This window comes from Falco punctatus (assembly GCF_963210335.1).
Source record: "Falco punctatus genome assembly, chromosome: Z".
Classification (NCBI taxonomy): Eukaryota; Metazoa; Chordata; class Aves; order Falconiformes; family Falconidae; genus Falco; species Falco punctatus.
The window spans coordinates 63,690,411-63,713,816 of record NC_137586.1 but is presented as its reverse complement, the minus strand read 5'-3'; the positions used below and the strand labels follow the sequence as shown (position 1 = coordinate 63,713,816).

At 37.8% G+C, this 23,406-nt stretch overlaps 1 protein-coding gene across 1 annotated transcript in view; it reads right to left on the bottom strand.

The window, feature by feature from the left end:
* Positions 1–409: 409 nt before the first annotated feature.
* The window catches only part of LOC308056817 (uncharacterized protein), a gene marked incomplete at its 5' end in the record, with an annotated part of 365,182 nt that continues 342,185 nt past the window's right edge, over positions 410–23,406 (bottom strand). The window contains one exon of the mRNA XM_080372678.1: positions 410–22,137. The remainder of the gene's footprint in view (positions 22,138–23,406) is intronic.

Sequence of the window (23,406 nt, the reverse complement as noted above, 5' to 3'; positions counted from 1 at the left end):
CATTGATATCATAAACCTGACATCTTTCTGGGTTTCCTTGGGCTTTTTCAATTCCGTTCCAAAGACATAATGACAAAATTGGTGGAAACACTTCTGGCTACTTTGGATGAATGCAGAGGTACCTTAGGCTTTGCTCTATCATTACAAGTTTTACCTGTTGGTTTACAATGAAGAAATAACATAAATGATAACGGTAAGTGCCAACTGCTTGATATCCAAAAATCCAACATTATTCCAGAGAATCATGCATTATATGCCTTCTCATGCTTTACATGTTTTCCTCTTTTTAATCACGAATGTGCAGGCAAAATAAGCATTTAAATTACACTTGTTGGATGACCATAATTCATTGAAGAGGGAGGTGGCAGTTCTAGTATCAACAAGAGATTCTTTTCCCCACCCCCCACCCCCCACCCCCCCACCCCCCATTCTTGGTAATTAAAAGGCATAAATCACTGTCTTCCTTTGAAAGATTTTGTTCATATTTTGAAGATTTTTATCCAGTCAATTAAGAATTTCTAACTTTCAGATACTAATGATGCACTGTGAGAGTTTTAAATACCAATTTTTTTTATAATCACTCATCACGTTAAGAAATTCAAGGAAAAACACTAACAAAGCTGGTTTTGATTTTTTTGATCACCAACCTGATTAGAAGGTTGCTGGGATTGATTTCGGGTTTTTTTTAACAGAAACCGATTTATAGAGAAGATGGCAGTCAGCAAAGAAAGTAATGACACAGAGCCTTTGAAAGAAAGCCCCTTCCGTGCCCTACAAGTACATAGTCAAAATGAGTAATTGGATGAAGAGCAGATGTCAAAACTAGAAACACCAAAGTCATGGCATCAGGCAGAGAACAAAAGAGACAGAGGTATTTTTAAAGGCATCAGCCACTTCTCCGATGACCACCTGCTGAGTAAGCTCCTGTCCCCTGATAGCTGAGACAATCCACACAAAGGCTCCTAACTGGTTTCTGAAACAAAAACCAACAAAAGATGCAGAACTGCCATTAGCCATCCCTGATTGGAAGCAGATTGTGGCCCTCCTCTCCCCCCCTCCCCCCACCTCCCTCCCCGCCCCCCCCTCCCCGCCCCGTGGGACTTCGCAATTTCTGCTGCGCGTCAACTCCTGCAGCCCCCTCTTCTGCGGGACAGCTTTCATCAGCACTGGGGGACCTGCGCTGTTCCCAGTGTTCTGGCTGCTGCGCGGGAGGGCAGTTTTCAGTCCTTCTCATATCCCTACAGCTTTTTCCAGTAGAGTCTGGGACCCTCGCATGGCAAATCTAAACAGGCATGCTTTTCACATTTACCTTCGATGCAGTTCCATGCCTATGAATACCCGAGGATTAAAGGTTGAAAACTGCTATGAAGGTGCATTTTAGACTCCTGTGCTCCAGCAGAGCGCCCACTTCCCACCAGATTTACACAAATGTTTGGTGTAAGAATTTGGAAGCCAGCAAACACAGGAGTTGAGCCTGGCTACTCGGTTACTGCTCCGGAGGCGAACAAAAGGAAGGAAGCGAACAAATCAGGGGGAGGGAGAGACAGATTAAGTTACCAGAGGCTCTGACCCTGAAGGCTCAAGAAGTAAAGTCAGGGAAAGCAGAGGCACTAGTTAGTTGGAAATTCCTTTAAATTCCTTTAATCCCTTAGGTCGGTTTAAAGGGAAATGATCTGACCATTCTGCATCTGCTAGTGATTGAAGGCAAATAAGGAGCATTGTGTGATTTCCAGTTCAAGAAGTATATAGTACACACAGCTTTTATGAAAGCAAATACAGCAAATCTCAATTGACTTAGGCTGACTAATAAACCCTGAGATGCCTCTAACATATGGGAAGCTGATGCTGGCTACAGACTCCCCAGAATAAAAAAAAAAAAAAAGAAAACAAAGAAAGAAAAAAAGCCCCAAACCAAAACCAAAAACACGAACCCTCCAAGTCTCTAAAGTGAAGGAGGGGGGAAAAGGGAAATAATTTACTGCAAGGAATGTTTTTGGCTGAAACACTGTAGTCCCCAAATCATCCTCAATATTTAGTCTGCTGTTATGTAGACAGAAAAAAAGCCTAAAATCACACCCTACTGGGCCTCTCAGATTAAGCCGCCTGCTACACGTCTCTAACTGGAAACAGCCTTCCAGGGCTTGTTTATGTAATAATGACACCATACAATAAGAGCCTGACTACAGAGGAAAGCTTTATTGGACCTTCTAATAAATATTATTAGTGTGTAGCACTGGAAATGATCCCGTTCAGGCTTGTAATGTACAGTGATTAAGGGCTAGACCATGCCTGTAAAGCAATAGCTTGGCAGTGGGTGTCAGTTAACACAAAGACATGCTTTTCAGAGACACCACTCGACTGCACATCCTCTCCAGGCTCCCTACCCATTTCTCTATCATTCCCCTTACATCCCCACAGGTGCCACGCATGGCAGCCCCACAGTAATGAACCTTCCTCTTCCCCACTCTGCCCAGTCTGAGGAGGTTCATTTCCTAGGGCCTGGAGCTCAGGAAATCTGTAACTGAGATTAACCTTTATTGAAGGGGTCAGAGGAAAGACTTCCTGCCTCCTCACTATCTAAATCGGTATCAACACATGGAAAATGAAATGCATAGCTACGAAATAGCAAACACCACAGAGCAAGGATCAGGCAGTTGCTGGAACACACGTGTGGGTGTATACAGTCCTCATAAATTGTTTTTTAGTGCTTGATAAATAATACTAAGCCAAGTTAATTTTAAAAAAGATTTGACTCCTCCAGGTTGCCAGTTTTGGCTCAGTCCCCTACAAACATCTGAAATACACCAGGTCTGACTGCTAAAGGTCTGCTCCTCCCTCATGCCTCATTCCTGTTTATTAGCAACATTTTCAGCATGAAAAAATAGTCTTTTCTTCTGACTGCATTTAGTTACAAAAGACTCTTCTTTCAATGTTCATGTGTATACACTTTGGTCTCCTGTAGCACATTATAGAGCATCACCATTCAAATGCATGAGCTCTGCACACTGACTGAGGCTGGATAGAGTTTGGCTGTGCTGCACAGCAGAAAAAAAATTGAAAAACATTTAGGTTTTTGTAAATTAATAATAACTTTCTCTACATACTCTATTTTCTATTGGTATGGCTCTTACAACATTTAACAATTTGAAGAGAGAGAAATTTTATAACAGAGTGTTCTGCAGCAAGATTGCCTGGCCTCCTCTTCTAAATACATAACTGCTAATTCTTTATGCCAAGTGCTGAATTCTTAAAAACTCCTTAGTTACTCCTGGGATAAATGTCTCCATTCCTTTCTTGTAAGTTGAATGATTTTGGCAAGAGTAAGAGTAACAGAAATAATAACACTAATAATAGGAAAAGGATTTGTAATGTCAATTTTAAATGTTGCATTCAGAAACCTACTGAAGTATTTTCCTAGGATTCCAAATGCTGTACTGGTTCTTGGCAATGCTCAAAACTATCCTCTCACTCTTTCATGCTGCTCTGTTTCCTACAAATCTGCTGACAACATCTTTCCAAACTGTTCCAAAGGAAACAAACCAGCATGTCTACAAAGTCAAGCCTCTTTTAAAACTGGCTTCTAAGCATACAGCAAGATGATGTACAAGAAGATACCCCTCTGAAATCATGTCGAAGCAAAAGTATTCATATTCGAAGAGAAAAAGCAACATAGAACTCTACAAATATAACAGTAAAAAAGTGTAATTTGCAATCAGGCAGCGTTAAATGCCAATAATGCTCCATAATGAGATGTTATCTTGATGTTGAGGTCAAAGGTATGCTATAACTACCAGAAAAAAAAAAAAAAAAAAGAAAAGACATCTTTCTGTTATTAGAAGGATCTTAATCTTAAATGTTTTTCTTCAACAAATAAAATTCACTTTTTTTAAAGCACCTGAATAAATATGTTTACTTGAAGGCTGATTAGTGTAATATCATAATTGGTCATATCAATTATAAGACATAACAATGTGGGAATAAAAATGTGAAGATATGCTTAGTACAGACTTATGTCTAGAAATGTAGGGAGATGCATTTCCAGGAAGTACTTACTGAAATGATTGTGAATATGTGAAGAAAAAAATGAAGATTGAAATATCCCACTGTCTTGGCTCTCCTTCTCTCTCTCTTTGTACTTGGTAACACTGAACATGGGGTCAACAATGAGCCAGCTTCTGCAGGTGCATGAAATCAGAAACTAAGTATGTGGAGGGGGAGAGGAAAAAAAAAACAAGAAAGAAGAAAGAAAACAATAATTATGGCAGCATACCAAATTCCTCTCTCAGGAGCAGATAGACACATAGGAGAATGTGTTTTGCAACTGGACATTTTTTAGATGACAATGGAAAAAATCTGAAATTACAACAGAGCTGAATACAAAGCCAAACAAAGCAACTGGAAGAGGTGTTCCAGGCAGCAAAGACTGCAGTGTGGTCCTTTGTTATTTAAGTAATTTGATAACAAAACGGAATGGCACATGTAAAATTCAAAAAGCACACAAATAGTTTAACTATTGCCAAAAGTCAAACCTGAAGGATATCTTTAAAAAAAAACCCACAGGGTCAAGAGCCTGGAAAAAATGTCCGAATAAGCTGTGTGACACGGCTGACTCATGCAGTTACTAAGCTACCCTTCACCCATATTTTTTGATTGAAGTAGTCATTAGAAATCATAGAAAATGGTTAAGGAGGAAACATGACTGTTGGAGCTTAGCTTGTTTGTAACCTTGGCCATGTGACCTAGCAAGGCTCTACTTGTAAATCCTCTTCTTTCTCTTTTAAATTCTATTCTGGATTTTAAAATTTCCCCACTAAACTGAACACCTCTGCATTGTTGCTTTTGTGTATCACCTCTGTTATGGCAAAACAATTTGAAAATTCTGAGATTTTTTAAAGGCAAATATTTTCCCTTCCTTGATTATTTGTGTGTATCCTCCTTGCAGCTTGCACAATTTTCCCATGTGTTTCTTGAGCAGTGGGCACCTGGACACAAATACCTGCTATACACTCTTCTTACTCATAAAACTTATTTGCAAGCTCTGCTTCCTGTGAAAGACTACTTGTCCTTATCATATTCTGTATCAACTGTATTCTTCAGTGTTTGACTGTGTATGTATGAACGCTGCTGTTTGTCTTCCTAGGAGCACAGGTAACTTCATCAATTTATAATATTCATCCTGTTCTGCCAAACAGTTGTGTCATCTGCATATTGTAACAGTCATGACTGGGAAACCTCTTTCTGGTCGTAAATAAGCCGTGTCATGATCAGAACTCTTTAAAAAAAATGGAATAAGAACTTCCTAATTTTAAAATTATTTTACTTTATTTATTATTTATTTGTTTGTTTGTTTATTACATTATTTATTTATTCTTTAGTAATGATTGGTAGAACTTCACCAAAGAGTTTACCATTTTGTTTGATAGACCCATCATTATATACAGCATCGAAAGCAATAAAAAATGAAAATTGGTTTAACATTAGCTTCCTTTCAGCTCTGCAGAACATCCCATGTTTCCAAAAGTATGGAAAAACAGTGTTAATGGATCAGAGAGGTCACCAGCTAGCTTCTTTAAGATGATCTTGTTTTGAAAATTTTAAATCTCTTCAAATAATTTAGATTTAACTGATGATTTAACTGTTTAACAGCCTTCAGTGTTACTTACAGAATGGGAAAAAATATCATCTTTGCCACTAATACTCTTGGGTGGCATGTACAATACCTGGTTGCAATACAAGAACACAGACAATTCAAATGCTTCCATCTTGTTCTTGAGTGCAATTTGGTTGTTTGTAAATACCTCCTGGTGTCTGTTCTCCAGTGCTCTGTCATGATTTTGCTTCATAGCTGCTATCACTGTGACAAAACAAGCGATGCTATTTCTAACAGATAGCTGTTGGCTTTCCCTTCTCACCAATCCAGATAGAGTGGCCAGAGCCCCAGGTCCCTGTCCTGCAGACCTCTCCACCATGCTTCAGAAAAAACAAGATGAACTTTTTTCTGAGAACACATAGGTTATTCAGAATTCTGCTAGTACAGTCACCAATTTTCAGTTTTATTTCTTCCTAGTTTCATGTCTTCTTCACCTAGAACAATTGATTTCTCTTCCAACAAACATGGAGGACTATGTAAACTGAACCCCTTCTTCCCACAGAATACCCTAAAAAAATCAAAACCTTCTACATCACATCTTATAACCACTGTCTAGTTCATTGCCTTTGACATCTGAACATAAAAGATTTCAATTATAGTATCTTGGACTTTTGCTTCTGCATCCTTCAGTACCATACATTGTCTGTAATTCGTAATTTTATTAAGAAGGAATGAAACTTTAGCTTACTCAAGACTAAATTATCCATTTTTAAAAGATTTTAATGTATCTTGAAATTAAAAATACAAAAATAGAATATACTCTTGTAATGAAAAACTTGTAGCATTTTAAATAAAAATTTTGGCACTTCTGAAATAAATTGTTTCATCTGGAAAATGTTGAAGAAGTGTCTAAACTTTAAAAAGTTTTCTTCTGGATGCAGGAGTCTTCTTAAATGAATTCAGCCTTAATAATTAAATAATTTAAGTATTCCATCCCTACATCCTGATGTCATTACTACCACTGGAGAAAAATTCACACACATTCTAATTCTGAATATGTAATACCAAAGAACAATATTGGCAAAAATTAGTAGCTAGAGCCTTACAACAACAGATGCCTTGCAGCATAAAGACAGTTGCAGCTAGGTACATCTTTTGCTGAAATCTACAGCAAAATTTTGATTGCCAGCAAGCAGTAAGAGCAGGATTTGCAGAAGTCACCACTGTAACCAAATGGGATCATGACTGTGAAGAGAATGTGGTATCAGCCATGGCATAGCATGGCCATTCCCACATTTGCATGCTACAGCCAGGAGATAGATAACAAATTGATTAAAAGTAAGAAAAAATGCTAAAAGTCGGTACAGTATTATCCCAGGGAGACTTTATGACTTCTCTGTTTTGACTTCACTCCTGATGCTTATCTCTACAAAAGCAAATTAAGTTATTTTCAAGTTTTACAAATCTCCCCAATATACAGCTGTCCTACTTACCATAGCACTGATCACATTTACATCTTGACATTTCATGACATGAACAAGCCACCTATCATGTATTGGCAGTGAGGAACTACCGAGAAACAACTGCTATAAAACAGACAGTCTTGGCTCTTTAATGAAGGACTCTTACATCAACAAAGCATGAACTTATCCAAACTGGAAAAGAATACCTTACAATAGTGTTTGCATGCAAAAAAGATTTTGCAGTGTGGCCAAGGACAGATAATTATTTGCACAAAGACTAATGACAAATTCTTAGAGAGACCTTCCAAAATGGTTATTCAATAGCATATGCTATTGAAGTGAAAGTGATATAACAAAGGACCTGAATGCTAATAATACTGCCAAGAATGCCTCTAAACAGATCAAAAGTGACAATGAGGCTCAGAGCAAGGGTGAAGGAGTCAGAGGCTCAGATGGTATTTTCATTAATCCTTCCATCAAGGGTCAAAGGATCAGACCAGGACAGATTCATCCTACAGATGAAAGTAGGGCTGCACAGATGGTTCACCAGGAGGGCTTTAGTTTCCCTGACTTTGGGAAGATGCTCCATAAGCCATTGGTGGAGGGTGGTTTCTATGTCATGAAAAGGATATGTACATATTTGCATGATACTCACTAGCTTTACAGAAGAGACTCTTCAGCTGCAACAAACTGGGAACAAGAAACCACAACAATATGGGTAAAGGCCCTTAAAGCAAGAAGAATGAAGTTATTCAGAGAAGCATCACAGAAAGGAAGTAAGTTATATGTTTGTGATTTCTGTGCACCAATACAAGAAGATTGGGAAACAATCAAGAAGAGACATAAGTATTAATTGAAGATGAAAGCTATGATTTAACTGGTCTAACAGACATTTGTTGGGAAGAGTGATGTGATGAGAAGGAAAGATTTGGAAAATGTTGATGTGTCACAAGAAGCAAGCAAGTCCTGGTTTGGGGGGATCAAAGACCTTTTGACAGTCTGATAATGAATAAGGCAGAACTCAGGAGCCCAACAGTCAACACATTCAGACAAATGAACTGCAAAGTTTCAAAAAAGGCATAGAAGTTAAGGCAATTATGAAAGAAAATATGACAGATTATCTGAAAAATTAAATACTTCTAGTCATGTAGTCATGACCTGTTTTACCATTCTGGGTTCTCAGGGAAGCATCATCATCTGTGATCTTCAAGAAATCACAGAAGACAGAGAAGGCACCAGTAAAATTACAAAGGCACATCTGGGTGATTTAGAAAGGAAAATAAGTTACAAAAAGTTTTAGGGCAGACATGTAGCTTCAGTTCTGGGAAAAAAAATGTTGAACCAGTCAGATATTTTGCTGAGATCATCAGAAAATATAATTTAAAAAAAAAAGGGTGGGGGGTCAGGGAGGGGGGAGAAAAGAAAGAGATGAACAACAGCCAGCAAGGTTTTGTCAGGAACAAATTATGTCAAACCAATCTAATTTCATTCTGTGACAGAATACCTTATGGATACACAGTCATTCTGTGACAAAATACCTCATGGATACAGCAGAAGCAGAAAATGTCATCTTTTTAATTAAGGCCTTTGACTCTGTCTCATATAACGTGCTCATAAGCAAGCTAGGAAAACATGTAGAGATGAAATTGCTTAACGTAGATGCAAAAATGATTAGAAAGCTGTATTCAGACAGCAGTTGCTGTTCTCTCTCTTATAGAAGGAATTTACCAAAACTGAAGGTCTATATTCTGGTCCTGTAGTATCAACACTTTTATTAATGATTTAAATGAAAAAGCATGCTTATTAAATTTACCATATACTAAGCAAGCTGGTAGAAGCTGCAGATATTCTTAAAGGCAGGACTGAAATTCAAAAGGATCCTTACAAACTGAATGAAAGAAAAAGAGAAAGAGGGATGCAAAAAAGCAAGGAAGCTGTAGAAGGGTTAAGCAGAAAAAGCTTAATCAAGAAAGAACGAAATGCCTCCTGGGCAGCAGTCTTACTGGCTAGTCTGGAGGCTGTAGTGAAATCATAAGGTGAACTTTAGTCAATAAAGTTGCAAAAAGAGCCAAGCATAATTTGGCATACATGACAGGACAATAATTTATAACCACGGAATTAATCCCTCACCTTCTACCTCTACAGCATTACTGAAAGACAGTGTAACACGATCACTTTTAGGCAACACAGATTCACATAATAATTAAGGTTGGAAAGCAGCCCTCAAGGTCATCTAGTCAAAGCAACACTAGCTTCCAAGCTAGGTCAGATTGCTTAAGATCTTAATTAGGTGAGTTTTGAAAATCTCCAAGGGTGGAGGTTTCACAGTCTCTCAGAGCCCCTGTTTCAGTGCTTGCCACTGTCACTACAAGTACTCAGTTAAAATTTCCGTTATTGCAGCTTGTTACCACCGCCTCACATCTTTTCACCGGGCACCTTAGAAACATTTGGCTCTGTCTTCTCTACACAGCATTAGGTTGTTAAGCAGCAACTAGTCCTTTCTAGCCTCCTTTTCTCTGGCCTAAACAAACCCAGCTCCCTCAGCCTCCCCTTCTGAGTGTGTGTGTTGCAGGGGTGGGGGTGGAGGTGGAAGCAGCCAAATCTACAAAAAGACCTTCAAAGAAGAATGTTAAAAAGTCCAGAGGAGAGCAGCTGAGAATAATCAGTTGTCTAGAAAATGTGCCCTGTGGGGAAAGATTAAAAGAACGGGCATTGCTTAGCTCAGAGAAGACAAAACTGATAGGGGAACATGGTAGTGGTGTTCAAATACACTAAAAAAAAAGGGTAGAGAAAGGGAGAGGAGAATACCTTGTTCTCCATATCAATGGCAGTTAGAATAAGAGGCAATGGATTTAAATTGCATAAGGGAGCATAAGATTAGATTAGGAGAAATTTCCTAAGGGTAAGGAAGGTGAAGTACTAGAACAGATTGCCTGGGGAGATTGTCAAATATTCATCACCAGAGAGTTTTCAAAACAGATTGGTATAGTTTGTCCTGACACAGGGCACAGAACAGTCTAGTATTCAAGTCCTATTTTCTGGGCTTTTGCGTACAAAGCTGACTGAAGAACAGTTTTGTGGCCCGGAAATACGGCAACTGAACAAGAATAAAGGATAGTCACTCTGATAAAAAGCATTAATCAAAGCAAGTGTGTGCTGGCTTCAAGGCAGGGACTAGAAATAATTTGAGGGGAAATAAAACATCAAGGTTTACTTTCTATCTTTATAAAAAATACATTTATGATAAAGGTCTCACTTCCATCATTCTGTCAGAACTGGCAGAGACTATAGGAGGAGCTGCATCTGCTTCCTCAGTACACTGATGCTATTAAAATTAAAGAAGTGTACAGAAGAATATCATATACATGTTCGTGTGCATATCAGAGACAGAAAGATTTCACTGAGAAAAGAAACTCTCAGAAAATATGCCAAATCCATTCTGGAGTAGAAGTCTGTAACTGCAATGCTACAGATTCTGTACAGGGGCCAAACATGATCAATGACATCAGCCAACTAGGGAGCAATTAAGATTCATGTGGGAGACTGAAACAAGCAGAAATTCAGTCACATCACCCTGTCACAGTGCCACACCAACCAAATGAAGAGGAAAAATCCCTGCAAAACTAAGAATTAAACTTGCTGGGATTCTATTAAAGACATAGGAGGCCTTAGTAGGCTAGTACATTACTTGCACATATTGCAGATGTGTAAGACTTAAATCTACCTCCAGAAATATTGCAAATAGCAGAGATGGAAGGACTAACAGGACCCAACAAAAATGCCTGGGGAGAGGGAATGAGAGAGAGGGGGAAAGACAGATACATGACTAGAACTACAATCCAGATACTTTAACAAACTTAACAAAATGTTTCCTTCTGAACACATCTGTATGCTAAGACGGCAGTATCTTGTGCTGTGCAGATCACTCCTGGCTAGACATACGTGTTTCAGCAAACTCACACAGGCATTTATCCAGTAGAAACACATGGCAGGAACTGGTGCTATAGTGGACACTGACTTCTCAATTTGCAGAGAATTATTCACAACCTGGGGGTAGAAAACAGACAATAAAAACCAGAGGTATAGGAACAGCCTCCTGAAGCACCACCATCTCAGCAGAACTAGAGGCAAGGCAATCTTCTGCCATGACAGGATTTTTATTTGCCCCACCTGCAATGTCCATTGAGCACTTTATATACCAATGTGCATTACAGTAGCCTCCCAGATTCCCAAAGAAAATATCTTCTTTCTCAGAAAGGATTATTTAGCAACACATTTTTATAAAATGCCGGCTAAAATATGCATGGGTGACTTTCATCACACATACATGCATATGTTGGATAAGATTCAACACACTTAACAGACATCCACAGATGGCCTTCATGCAAACTGTAAGGACTCAGAGGTGTCCCCTGCTCACTGGTCATCAGTGAGAGGGGAGACACCTCATCCTTCACACCAAATCTGTGCCCTGTGCAAGCACTGTGTAGAGGTGAAGTCTTCAAAGTTTGTCAAGGCCATAAACCCGCTAGGTAAAACTCAGTGTGTTTTTAAGAATTTTGTCTTTCATAGATATGGGAGTCACTGTACAGCAATAAACATCCTTTCAAATTTCTTTTCACGGACCAGCATCAGGCCAGTATAAACATCTAATTTTAAGGTAACTGCTGTTTCCCTTTTTAGGCAGTTTCAGCTGAAGTCATGGTGAAAAACAAGAAACTGCTTTTGCTTTTGTCAGAGTCCCTTGAGACAAGACATTACAACAAGCATTTTTAAAGTGTCTTTTTCCTTCACAGAAATAATCAGACCAAAGGAGTGCAACATTACTTCTGTCACGGTAGAGATGATTAACTGATTATTCATTCTAGACAGATACTTCTTGGTCATCTACACTAGCTTGAAAACCTGGGAGTTGTGCATTTTAACACGCATATTTGGGTTAGAACAAGAAAGTGACATACCACATCTATTTAAAGTATATGTTTAAAGAGAAAAGATGAACACCAGAACTTTGTATATCTCAACTTCAGCTATTTAAATCTTCACAACATGAGCACTGTGTCAGCCACTGCTTCATTTGTTTTTTTAAAACATAGGTTTGTGGGGTGTTGAATTTTGGGTAAAAGCAAAACAATTTTAGCTGCTTAATGATCATCATGTTGTCTCACATTGGTCACACAGTGATATAACATGTGTTTAAAGTGCTGGTACATACTTCAAGGTAACGCACCATCACTGCCTTCCCCTGTTGCCCTCTTTTTTTATGTCTGGTAAGTATGACCATTCCAATCCACTGAATTCTACAATTCCTACACTCTTAGTTTCTAAACTTACTCACCTGAATACAAAAATAGGGCTATTCTTAGGTTCCTGGATGGGAGCCTAAAATCCTTCCTTGAGTTTCATCTAGAAAAGTTAAGCCTCTCTTTTCTTGTCTGCATTCTCCTGATGTGATGCCGTGAAATAGTTTCCATGTTGCATTTCAGAGACTAGAAGTGTGGGTGAGGGATCCCAGCTGAACTGGAAAGAAAATATTTTGGGACTTTTCTGTATTTAAACTGATACATAAAAACAGCATGGGAAATTACATAATTAATGTATTTGGTTTTCTTACACCTTTAAATTATACTTAATTGTGTTGTGTAATAAATATGCTTTTTGTTTGTTTATAATTGGGCTTAAAATAATGTGTGTATATATATGTTATTTGACTTTAAAACTTCATTAAACCACAATGGTTTTTACTTTCACTTTGTCCCCCTGTCCCCCCATCCACCCCCCCTAATGTTAGCATGCTTGTTGGGGGAGCTGGAAAAAAAAGAAAGGTCCAAATAAAATCCTGTGAAAACCCAAACAGGGTAGATAGATTGATATACTTGTTCTGAATGGCCACTGTGAGAAGAGTAAAATATCATAGACAGTAAGCAATAGAATAGTCAGAGGTGGAGTGTGTACGATAACAGTGGTTAAATTGAAGAAGTGAAGAAGTGACTTCTGGTTAGTGGAGCAGAATCTTGTTAGTGGTCAATTAGGCGGTAAGGCATTAAGAAGCCATTGGCCAAAGGAGCACGAAGGTGTTGCATGCCAGTGTTCTCATTCCAGATACACTGAATGGTTCATACTCTCAGCTGAGTTACACTGCACCTCATTAATGGTGCATCTATTCTGTTTTGTTTTCCTCAGCAAAACCCTAAAAATGAGATGTCAAAGCATGATATTAATTTGCAGGGAGGAAAAAAGAAATAGAATTTACCAAAAGATGCTCTTGAAAGAAATTTTAATTAGACCATCTGCACGCTAAATACAATGGAAAGAATATGGCCCTGTGGAAGGAATTTGTGTTTATGACACATAAAACTCTGGTCACTTCTGTATTAAGCATCTGAAGAGTCTATCACTGAAAAAAATGTAACAGTGATGTCTGTTAACAAACTAACTGAACTGATGGTAAACCAGATACTCTTTTGGATACACACGGGCCAAGACTATGAGCTCCTCTGCAGTAAAGTTGCATCAAATGCCATGTATCTTACATTAAGTTTGCAAAGTTAAATGTTCTGTTTAAGCAGGCATGTAACAACGTGCTGTTGAGAGCAGATACTTGCATTTGACTGTAATCAGTTAGTATTTATGGCCAGTGGCTTTTGTTGCTATTATAAAGAGGAGTGTCAGTGTCAACAAATTGAAATTTCTGCAACTGAAGAGTAGAAGTAGTTGGCAACATACTATTTTTTTTTCCCCCACTGTGGAATTAACAGTAGTGAAAAAAAAAATGCCACATTCTGTTAATGCTTATACCTGTATAAATTTGGAAAGATTGGTGTAGGTTTTCAGTCCTGCAGGTAACTCTTCAGGGATACAATCCATTTAGGGTCCAATTAATTTGCATAAAATAAACATTCAAGAGTTATTAACAGGGTGAAATATTTTGATGTTCATAGACTACTATTAATTCATGAAATCATGAAAACACATTATAAGACTGAGCATTTCTTTTCAAGAACTATTATTATTTCAATCCTAATGAAGACCACGCAAGGTTTTTTAAATGCTTTTCCCCTTTATTTTGTATTATCTTGCTGTACCCAGAGCAAAAGAAAAACTCAGATTTGCCGAAAATAGTGAGGGGAAGAAAAAAAAAAAAAAAAGACAATACTTTCTCTTAAAAAAAACCCAAAACACCAAACAAAGGTGTCCTGTATCTTCCCAGCAAAAGGACCTTCCCGGTGGGACCTCTTTGGCTTTTGGCATGAGTGTGGCCTCATCCATTTTCAACAGCCAGTAGGATAACGAGTCCATTGTTATGGAAATAAGCTCACTGCTGGTAATATGCTCTGACTCCTGTTCACTTTACACACTACATCTTGAATTTTTTAACAAAGTTGTATATTATAAGAAGGGGAAAAAAAATGAAAGGATGACAAATTAACAACGGTTTCATCAGGTTTTTTTATCTAGTGACCTTATATAGGAATGAAGTTATAAAGCATGCCTACAATGTGGAAGTTGAAGATTGTTAAAAATTTTTGGTATTAAAATGATTGATTCAGCCATCTTGGGCCACTGTATAGGATTTGTTAATTCCTGCTTTAGACTGTTGTTTTCAGGTTATGTGAGGCATTTCCATTTAACTTTTCCTATATAGGGAGAGAGAGTTGATTTCTGGATTTCATCTACGCTAAATGCAAAGGTGTTAATAAGACCCAGTCCTAGCATGCAACCCTTTGTTCTAAATAGCCCATCACAAACTAACCTAATAGAATGCAGAGGCATCTGGAGAAGTCATTTTTAGCTGAATCTTTCTGATTAATTTCACCTGAGATGGGAGTATGATAGACATTGCAAAGACAGTGTCGGCACAAGTGCTAGGGAATCCCATGTTGCAGATTACAGCGAGTGAGGTGAGAATAAATGATTCCGTATCCAGTTGGCATTATACCTGATTAGATATCCATGAAAAGACATACTGACATGAACTTCTTATCTGGTTATACACTAACTTTTCAACCAGCAGCTAGCACTTTGCCAGTGTCTTATCTACAGTATTCTGGCTGTGTTCTGTTGGCTTATTTCCTAGTAGTCTATCAAATCTATTGGCAATACTATTAGTTAAAGACATAGTCAATGAATTAGATGAATTAATGTTCAGAGGGCCAGGAATAAACCTATTAGTCACCCAAACAGGCTTCCAACTTGAAGAACCCATGAACTTTGTGCAAAACTTAACTTCTGTTTCCTTATCTGGGAAATGTATCCATGTATTACAACTGGGTCTTTTAGTATGATGAGACAAAACCAAACCTCATCCTGCAGAGATAACAGAAAAATTCATCAGAGCTAGACAACAAAGGCCCACTTCATTTGTAAATATACATATCTATTTAAAGTATTTTGATTTAAAACTAATTTCTGCCTGAAGATGCCAGACTAAATTTGAGCCCACTATACTTCCTTGAAAAATGTTGCAAGAATTAGTTGTACACATTGCTTTTCATTTGAACTGTGAGGGACTTTACTATACACACATTTTTTCTTTCCTTAAACTTTTGTTTTCCTTTATTTTTCCATAGGTACCTGTCTTGCCGCAACAGTTCTCTGGGAACAGTCATGTCTGCAGTAGCAGTGGATTGTAAAATGCTTTGGCCTTGTCCCACCAGCACTGCGGACTGGGCTGTGACAACTACAGAGGAATGGCTGCTGGGGTGCTTCATGCCTCCAGAATGCTGGGATTTTCATCCTGATAGGGCTCTTCTGCTTGGCTCATTGGTTCTGCTTTTCTCTCAAATAATGGTAGATGCTGGATGGGGAAAATGTAAGAGAAAAGAGAGGGAAAATCCTAGCACTACACTACCAGGGTCTGTAACATGCCCACTTAGGAAACCGTGAGACTTCAGAGTCTGTCAAGGATTTAGGGAATAAAAAGTAATTTGATTACAGGTGCTCAAGTAGCATTCATTTTATTCTTATTAGCTGAGAAATGTCTCTAGGGATTGCATGCTAATCTTCTCAAAAGCAGATAAATGGCTCTATTAAAAGCGGTGTACATAGCTCTGTAGCATCAGAGCATTTTATGAACCCAGGGAAACTGTAAATATAAAACAAGAGAGAGGAAACATCTTCTTCAAACCTTGTGTAGATGACTATATTTGTCTTTGGTGATTTGTAATCCTAAAAGGAAGTTTATACATAGAAAGAATATTGAGGAATTGTGGCAATATGTTTCCTTTTATTTGCTTTAAGGGCCAGACATACTGAAAAATGCAATATAAAGCATCTTTATTTTTGAAGATTAAAGGGAATTAAACCCCTGAACCTATACTTTATTGTTTCATATATGCTTTCCAAAGTGAAAAGGGAACAAAAAAAAATGAAAAAAAATAGCTAGAGTGCTACTTAAAACTCAAAATGTCTATACATTAAAATGAATATATTTCTTTGTAGTTACACATGGTGAATTGCATAATTTAGGTTTTGTCTTGTCAACCAAACTAGCGTTTTTCAGGTTTTTGTAGTTACAATATTTTGAAAAGAAATTTAGGAAAAATATAGACATGATTTTGTAACAGTGTACAGTATACAAATGCCATATGCTGCATAGCATTAGACAAGTACAACATATTTTGGATACAGGGCACTGACTCTTCAGTATATTTACACTTAAGGATTGTTTTGAACTTGGATAACAAGGCATAGGACTCTGGTCAGTGTAGTGCCTTCAGACATGTGTGTGCAACTTCCATGAAAATTAATGAAAACAGAGCCCAGACATGCAAATCTAAAACTAGGTTTCAAAGGCCAGATGTAAGCTTCAGTGGAAGTCTTGACTTAAATGAGCTTTGGATCAATGCCAAGAATTTACTTTGTAAATGTTTCTCCCAGCAAGGTTCAGGGTACAAAATAAACATTTCCATACCGTCTTTTGTAATAAACAATTACAAAGGTAAACTGAGAAGCTGTCATTGTTGAGGTGGAAGCAGCTTTGTGTTGAATTTCCTTTCCTTTAAGGAAAATACAGGTTTGGCTCTGCAGAAAATATCATTTCATTAGTTTCAAATACCAGTTATACACAAAATACTATCTGATGGCTGAAGAAACTGAGCCAAGAACACAGATCAGGGAGAGATCTGTTGAAGCTGTTATTTCACAGACTCACAAAATGGTGAGTGGAGAAATGCCAAAACCACAAAGCTGTGATCAGGCGATGAACTTCTCTGAAGTTCAAGGTCACTTCAGCTGGGAGGTTCAACTAAGCCCAGCCCTGTAAGTAGTTAATTTTTTTCTCACAGAACATTTGGAGGTCTAGTCCAAGCAATTTGCCATTTTAAGGACCTAATCACAAGCACGATGCACACTGGTCCTTGTGCGTCAGCACAGCTCCAGCACAGTGACCGGAAAGTCTGCGGCTACCCCTGCACATCTTGTGTGCCTGCGGATGGTTGCGATTACATGTATCGGCACAGCTGCATATTCTTTTTTTAAATACTTCCCTGTCTGCTGCCAGTGACTGTAAATTTAATGAAAGCACCTGCTGCCCTCTTGCCTAGTTAATTCATAGTGATCTGCCTGAACTAAAGGAAATTTCAAAAAAGCCTCTGTTCTTCAGTAATAAATTACCAGTCTATATCATGGCCTAAAGGGCCTTTGATTCATGTAATATTACACTTACACTAAGCTCTGCTGGCAGCAGGGACATTTAGTTTCCCTAAGTAGACTGGAGAGAAGGGGAAAGAGGCAGGAGGGAAGGGAGAGGAAAGGGAGGGAGGTGGCTGGTGAGATTAAATAAAATGAGAAGATCAATTGCCTGAATATTGACAGCTGAGGAAGGTCTTTGTCCTTGACCTCTTACCCTGAGGCATTTTTTCACTATGGGTAAAAGCCCTGGTTGCTGAAAATTCATAATTTGCATTGACAAGCTATATTTTAAAATCTTTTTCTCAAACAAATATGCAATAACTTCTTTAGTCTGAATTTTCGATTTAGCTCACATTTATCAGTAAAATGAATGTCATTCTAGTTAGGTAGTAACATTGTAAACTGAAAGCAGTAATGCCTGCACCAATTATCGTTTTATGCATTTCCTTTAAACAGAAACAATAAATCAGGAAGCTTCTGAGAAAATAATTCTGGAATAAAGAATTTATTGGGGTGGAGGAAGAAAGGCAGGCAGCTGAAGTGAATATAAAATAAAGAGCATTGTAAAGGGAAATAGATCAATTATATTCCCCTGGAAAAGCACGTGGTGCAAATGAAAAGTTACAGCCACATTAAAACAAACCTGAAACCCAAAACATAAGCAGTATCCGAAAAAGATTTATGTGAAAGTAGAAACTGTGGAAGTGCAGGGCATTACAAATAGAATTTTGTATATCCCGCAGTTTCTGGCTCCCTCAGAATTTGTCTTTGAGGTATTGGGAGGTTCTGACTTCCACAATTTGAATGACTAATTTATGTCAGATGCATAAGGCATTCTGTCAGGTAGGTAATATACAGCTCCTGTACTCTACTCACACCAAGTAGTATCTCCACACCTGGTAACTAAACACATGTGCATATGCCTTAACTTTAAACATATGCAGAAGGATTTTCAGGACTAACCGAAGCCCAACTGAGTGAACTGAAACAAACACTGAGTATGGAACTGTGCCAGGTACAGAAAGGTGGTAGAAACAGAGACAAATTAAAATTGAAATGTGTAAGAGTAAGAAGTAGGAATATCATTCAATCACTTGCTTTTAGTTGCCTCAGGCTCATATTTTAGGGACTGCAACATCCATTATAAAAAATAAATCCAAAGAAGCATTTTATCCTTTGAACAAATTGTTAATCCTAAATTAAACATATAGTTAGATGATGTTACATTGTATGCAGCTTGACAGAGGTCTGAACATAAACTTCATGCCTATTTCTGCATCTGTTTTAAAGTATCTTTCTATTATAATAAGGTATAAAATGTTTTCCTGAATACAAGTCAAGTTTCTCACTTTTGGCATTATAAGAATCAAAACCCAGCATGAAACTCACAATTACATCACAAGAATTGGCAACACTACAACTTTTTTACCTTCCCCCTTTCATAAGCACTTACATTATTATAATGCAGGAATAAAACATTACCAGTCTGGGCCGGTAACATGCCAAATCGACTTCACACTCAGAACACAAAGGTGCAAATGTTCATAGCAGGACATGGTCTCATTTTTCATAGCACTCAGACATCTCATTCTCTTAACACAGAATGTCGCGTGTTGTGTGCATATACAGAATAAAATGTATGTAAATATTGCAGGATTTTCAAGCTACTCTGAACCATGCCCTGGACCAGTCCTAAACTTAAGACCCTGACAGTTTGGGGTTTTTTTAAGAGGTTTGGGATTTTTCTTTTTATTGAGGCTTGTTGGAGGATTAGCTCTCTTTTTAAACCAGAACTGAGAGGCCATTGCATAGAGCCATGGGAGGGTGAGAGAGTTCAGATGTGTCCTGTCATCACCACCCAGAAGAGTGTAATGAAGTTACAGGAGTGGATGTGTAATGGATAATTTGAAAGTGCAGTAAAAGTAATACAGTGCCCACAATATATCATGCACTGCACAGCATCGTAAGTAGATGAGGATCTAGACGTTAAAAACTTTCATTTTGTTTCAAGCAAAAGACTGAAAACTCTCTTAGTTGTTTCAGGTATCAGTAGCAGCTTTGAGTGCCCTTGGCCCCTTTTTCACGAGCAAGTGAGTTGCCTTACACACTTTTCAACCCATATGACACCACATCCCTTTCCCTTGTATTGCATCAAAGTGCTCGCTGATTTTAATGGGATCATTTCTGAAGTAAACTGAGAAAGAAAGTATCAATGCTGGTCTCACAGACAGCAAAATGTGACTATGAACACAAATAAAGACATTACCTGCATTGAGAGTTGCACCCATTCATCCACCTATAACTACCACATGTGGAGAACAAATGCCCGGACACACAGAGATGAAATGTTCAGTATATCAGATCTTGGTGTGGATACCAGCTTCCACAAAACAAGCTTAATAAAAAGTGCTCTGCCCTTTTCTTTTTACACTGACCTCTCCTATTGTATCAAATCTCTTCAGCACCTTGTTTTATAATCATGATTATAGTATGGATGCAACACACCAGTGTCTGTGAGCTTTTATTTTGCTCAGTGATACTCACTATCTAGGTGAAGCTTATCTGTGCAGGAGATGATAGTTTTATTAAAGCCATCTCAAGACTTTCTCCTTTTTTTGTCCAGACTGGCTTCCTTCAGCACATTGCCTTATATGCAGCTGAATCCCTGACTGGAAAGCAGTCCATATGCACCACAGTGACAAACATCTCTCCAGAATGAATGTCCTCTTGTGAGACTCCAGCAACGTTGATGAGGATGATGTAACACAAGGGGCTGTTAGGGAAAGAACGAGCATTTAAAGAAATTTAAATCTCTGCTGTCACTGCTGTTCCCCTCCTGTGTTCATCATACAACATAGGCTTTACACAGTAGTATTTTCCAAAGCACTAAATCTCCTCTGGCATTTTTCCTTTTAAATAAAACATATTGGAATAGCTGTCATAAAGTCACCAACCCCAGCTTAATCTGCTTTCTGTACGCAGACAGTCCTTCCTCATTGTTACTAGGTGACTAGATTTTATGTATATACTTTTTCTCCTTGAATGAATAAAGTCCCAAAAGACTAGGTAGCCACACACTCTGTAATTCCACCCAGATAACAGATTGCAGAATTTATAGCTTGGTTCCTGCATGGTGCAAAGTCATACAGTGTATATAGAACTGGGCTGAAAACTTGAGAGATTCTCAAGAGAGATCTAGTCTGGCTGACTCTATTAGAGAAACTCCCTTTACATATGTAATAAACTCATTCAGATCACATAAAAGGTATCTGAACCCATTAAAATTTTGCCTTGACTGCTGGATGAAGTCTGATTTCTGTGCTTCCCAGCTAGGTTTCTATGATTTTATCCTCACTTAAAATATTTCACTAGGAACTTGACAGACATTCAGTCCTTTCTTACAGGACTCAAACCCTGTGGTAGCTGCATTGTGTTTGTACAACTGCCATCATTCTTTCAAACTGTAACTCTGGAAACCATTAATTAAGTAATCAAGTTAGAAAGTAGAAATTAAGAATTAGTCACAGTACCTAAACGGTAAGCCAATTAATACAACAAAACAAAAGAATACTGAGACAAATGATACATAAAAACAAAACACTCATTAGGAAAACAGATTTTATCAACATCAGCATGTATTTACCACACATGGAAACACACAAAGGATATCCTTGTTGCATTATGTTGCATTCCCTTCGAGGAAAGATGAACTGTCCTTCCACAATATTCCTCTTCTACTAACCTGTTAAAATACAAACCTCAATTCCCAGTGGTTTCAAGAAGTAGAAGCTATCACTCTCTAAATGAATGAAAAGAACCACCTTTTCAGATTATTCAATTAAAGTGAAAAAGTATCTCAAAACACAGGAATGACATGGAGGAGTTCAACCTCAAACTTTTCAGCATGGGAACTCAGTGTTTAGAGGTCCAAAACTGACTTGACATTCCTTGCCACTATAGAATTGTTAATGTGAAACCAACAGTCATGTGCGTATGTATATACACGCATATATACACAATTTTTTTTTCATTTTCTGATGGATGCTGCTTTCTTATGATGTGTGTTCTGTTTACATCACAAGGACTGATGTATATAGTGGTTATGCTCTGTAGCACCAGATGGGCTCCAGCTTCATTTTTCAAGGTACTTCTGAGACACACAGGGGTAAAACTCCCTATCTGAAAAAAAAATATAGTCAAAACAAAATTGGTCATACCTCCTTCCCCCTTGAACCACTACTGGCATCTCTCCAAAGCATACGTTTCCAGTCTGAAAATTTATGCTTTAAATTGCTATGTAAACTGATCCTGTCATGTAAATTGTTGCAGTCTGTTCTTCCTGCATTTGTGGACTCTTTGCTATTAGTTGTAAGCAACAGTCAGCCACTCTGAAGAAGTTAATAGCTGAAGGGCTCCTCAGCAGGCCAAAGAACAGGAATACAGCATAGATCTCTGCGAAGAAAATCATGCATTTACTAGAAAATGAAAAATCCTCACTGATGTTTCTAGTTCGTAGTACAAGTCTTTATTCCATCTTCCACCTTTTCCTAATATTTTTCTGCCAGAATTAGAATATGCATACACTACATTTTATTTAATTTAAGACAGTTTATAAATTTTAACTTAAAAGATTAAATGTAAAAAATTATAGTCTTTATTTTTTTCCCTCTTTCAATATTTTAAGTAATTTCCATAGACCAGAGTTCTGACCAAAACCAAAAGTTGCCTATTTAATGTGTCAAAACAGTCAACTACTCTGGGTGGGTTTTTTGCTGTTAATATTTTGCCCCCTGCATTAATCACCAAATAATGTGGAACAGAAACTGCCAGCTACATGATCTGCAGAATTGCTTGGGAAAAATTGATAGATGGCTGTTTGCATCAGCAATCAAAGAGCTTTGACTTTTTCTAGTTGCCAAAGAATACCCTTCCAGAAGGTGGTTACCTTTTTTATAGACTTTGATTAATGGTTTGGGGTGAAATAAAGGCACTTTTGTGGGGCTTAGCTTACAAAGAGCATTGAGTACCGCAGCTTTAAAAATAAAGCCCCCTTTTCAGATGACTAAAATTGCTGCATCAAAAGCCAGTGTTAGCATCTGAAAAATGTATCTGGTGCTGCTAAGATGTTTTGACATCAAAAAAAGAATTGCTACACATTTTTCCACCTGCAGTATATGAGAGAACACTAGCACTGCTAACCCTGGATTGCAATTACGGCTTCCATTCATGTCTCTTTGGCATTCAAAAAATGTACATCTACAACAGAAAATCCCACACTCTTCCAAGAGCATGCCATCCTGACTGAAAGCTTTATAACCAGACCCAGTGGTATCTCATAGAACAATTGGAATCCCAAGCATGTTTTCACAATGTTATAGGAAAACATTTAGCTTGTGTAATGAACAACAATAGAAGCAGCAATCAAAGAAAATCATGATTGTCAACAATGAGAAATAATGTCTCTTAGCAACCAAGTTTCAATTACTCTTTGTTTGCTAACAAGCACCAAGATATTTAAGGCTGGTAGCTTTATTCCAGTAAGTAGTGCACTATCAAAGACCATGATAAAGAGCTCCTGTTTTAACCAGCTCTAGTTTGCAATCAAACATCTTGCAATTAATTTTATTAGTGTTTTAGAACTAATTTACTTTGAATAAGCTGTAACTATGATTTGTTATTGTCATGCAATAAATAGAATTGTAATGTGTAATAATTATTTGT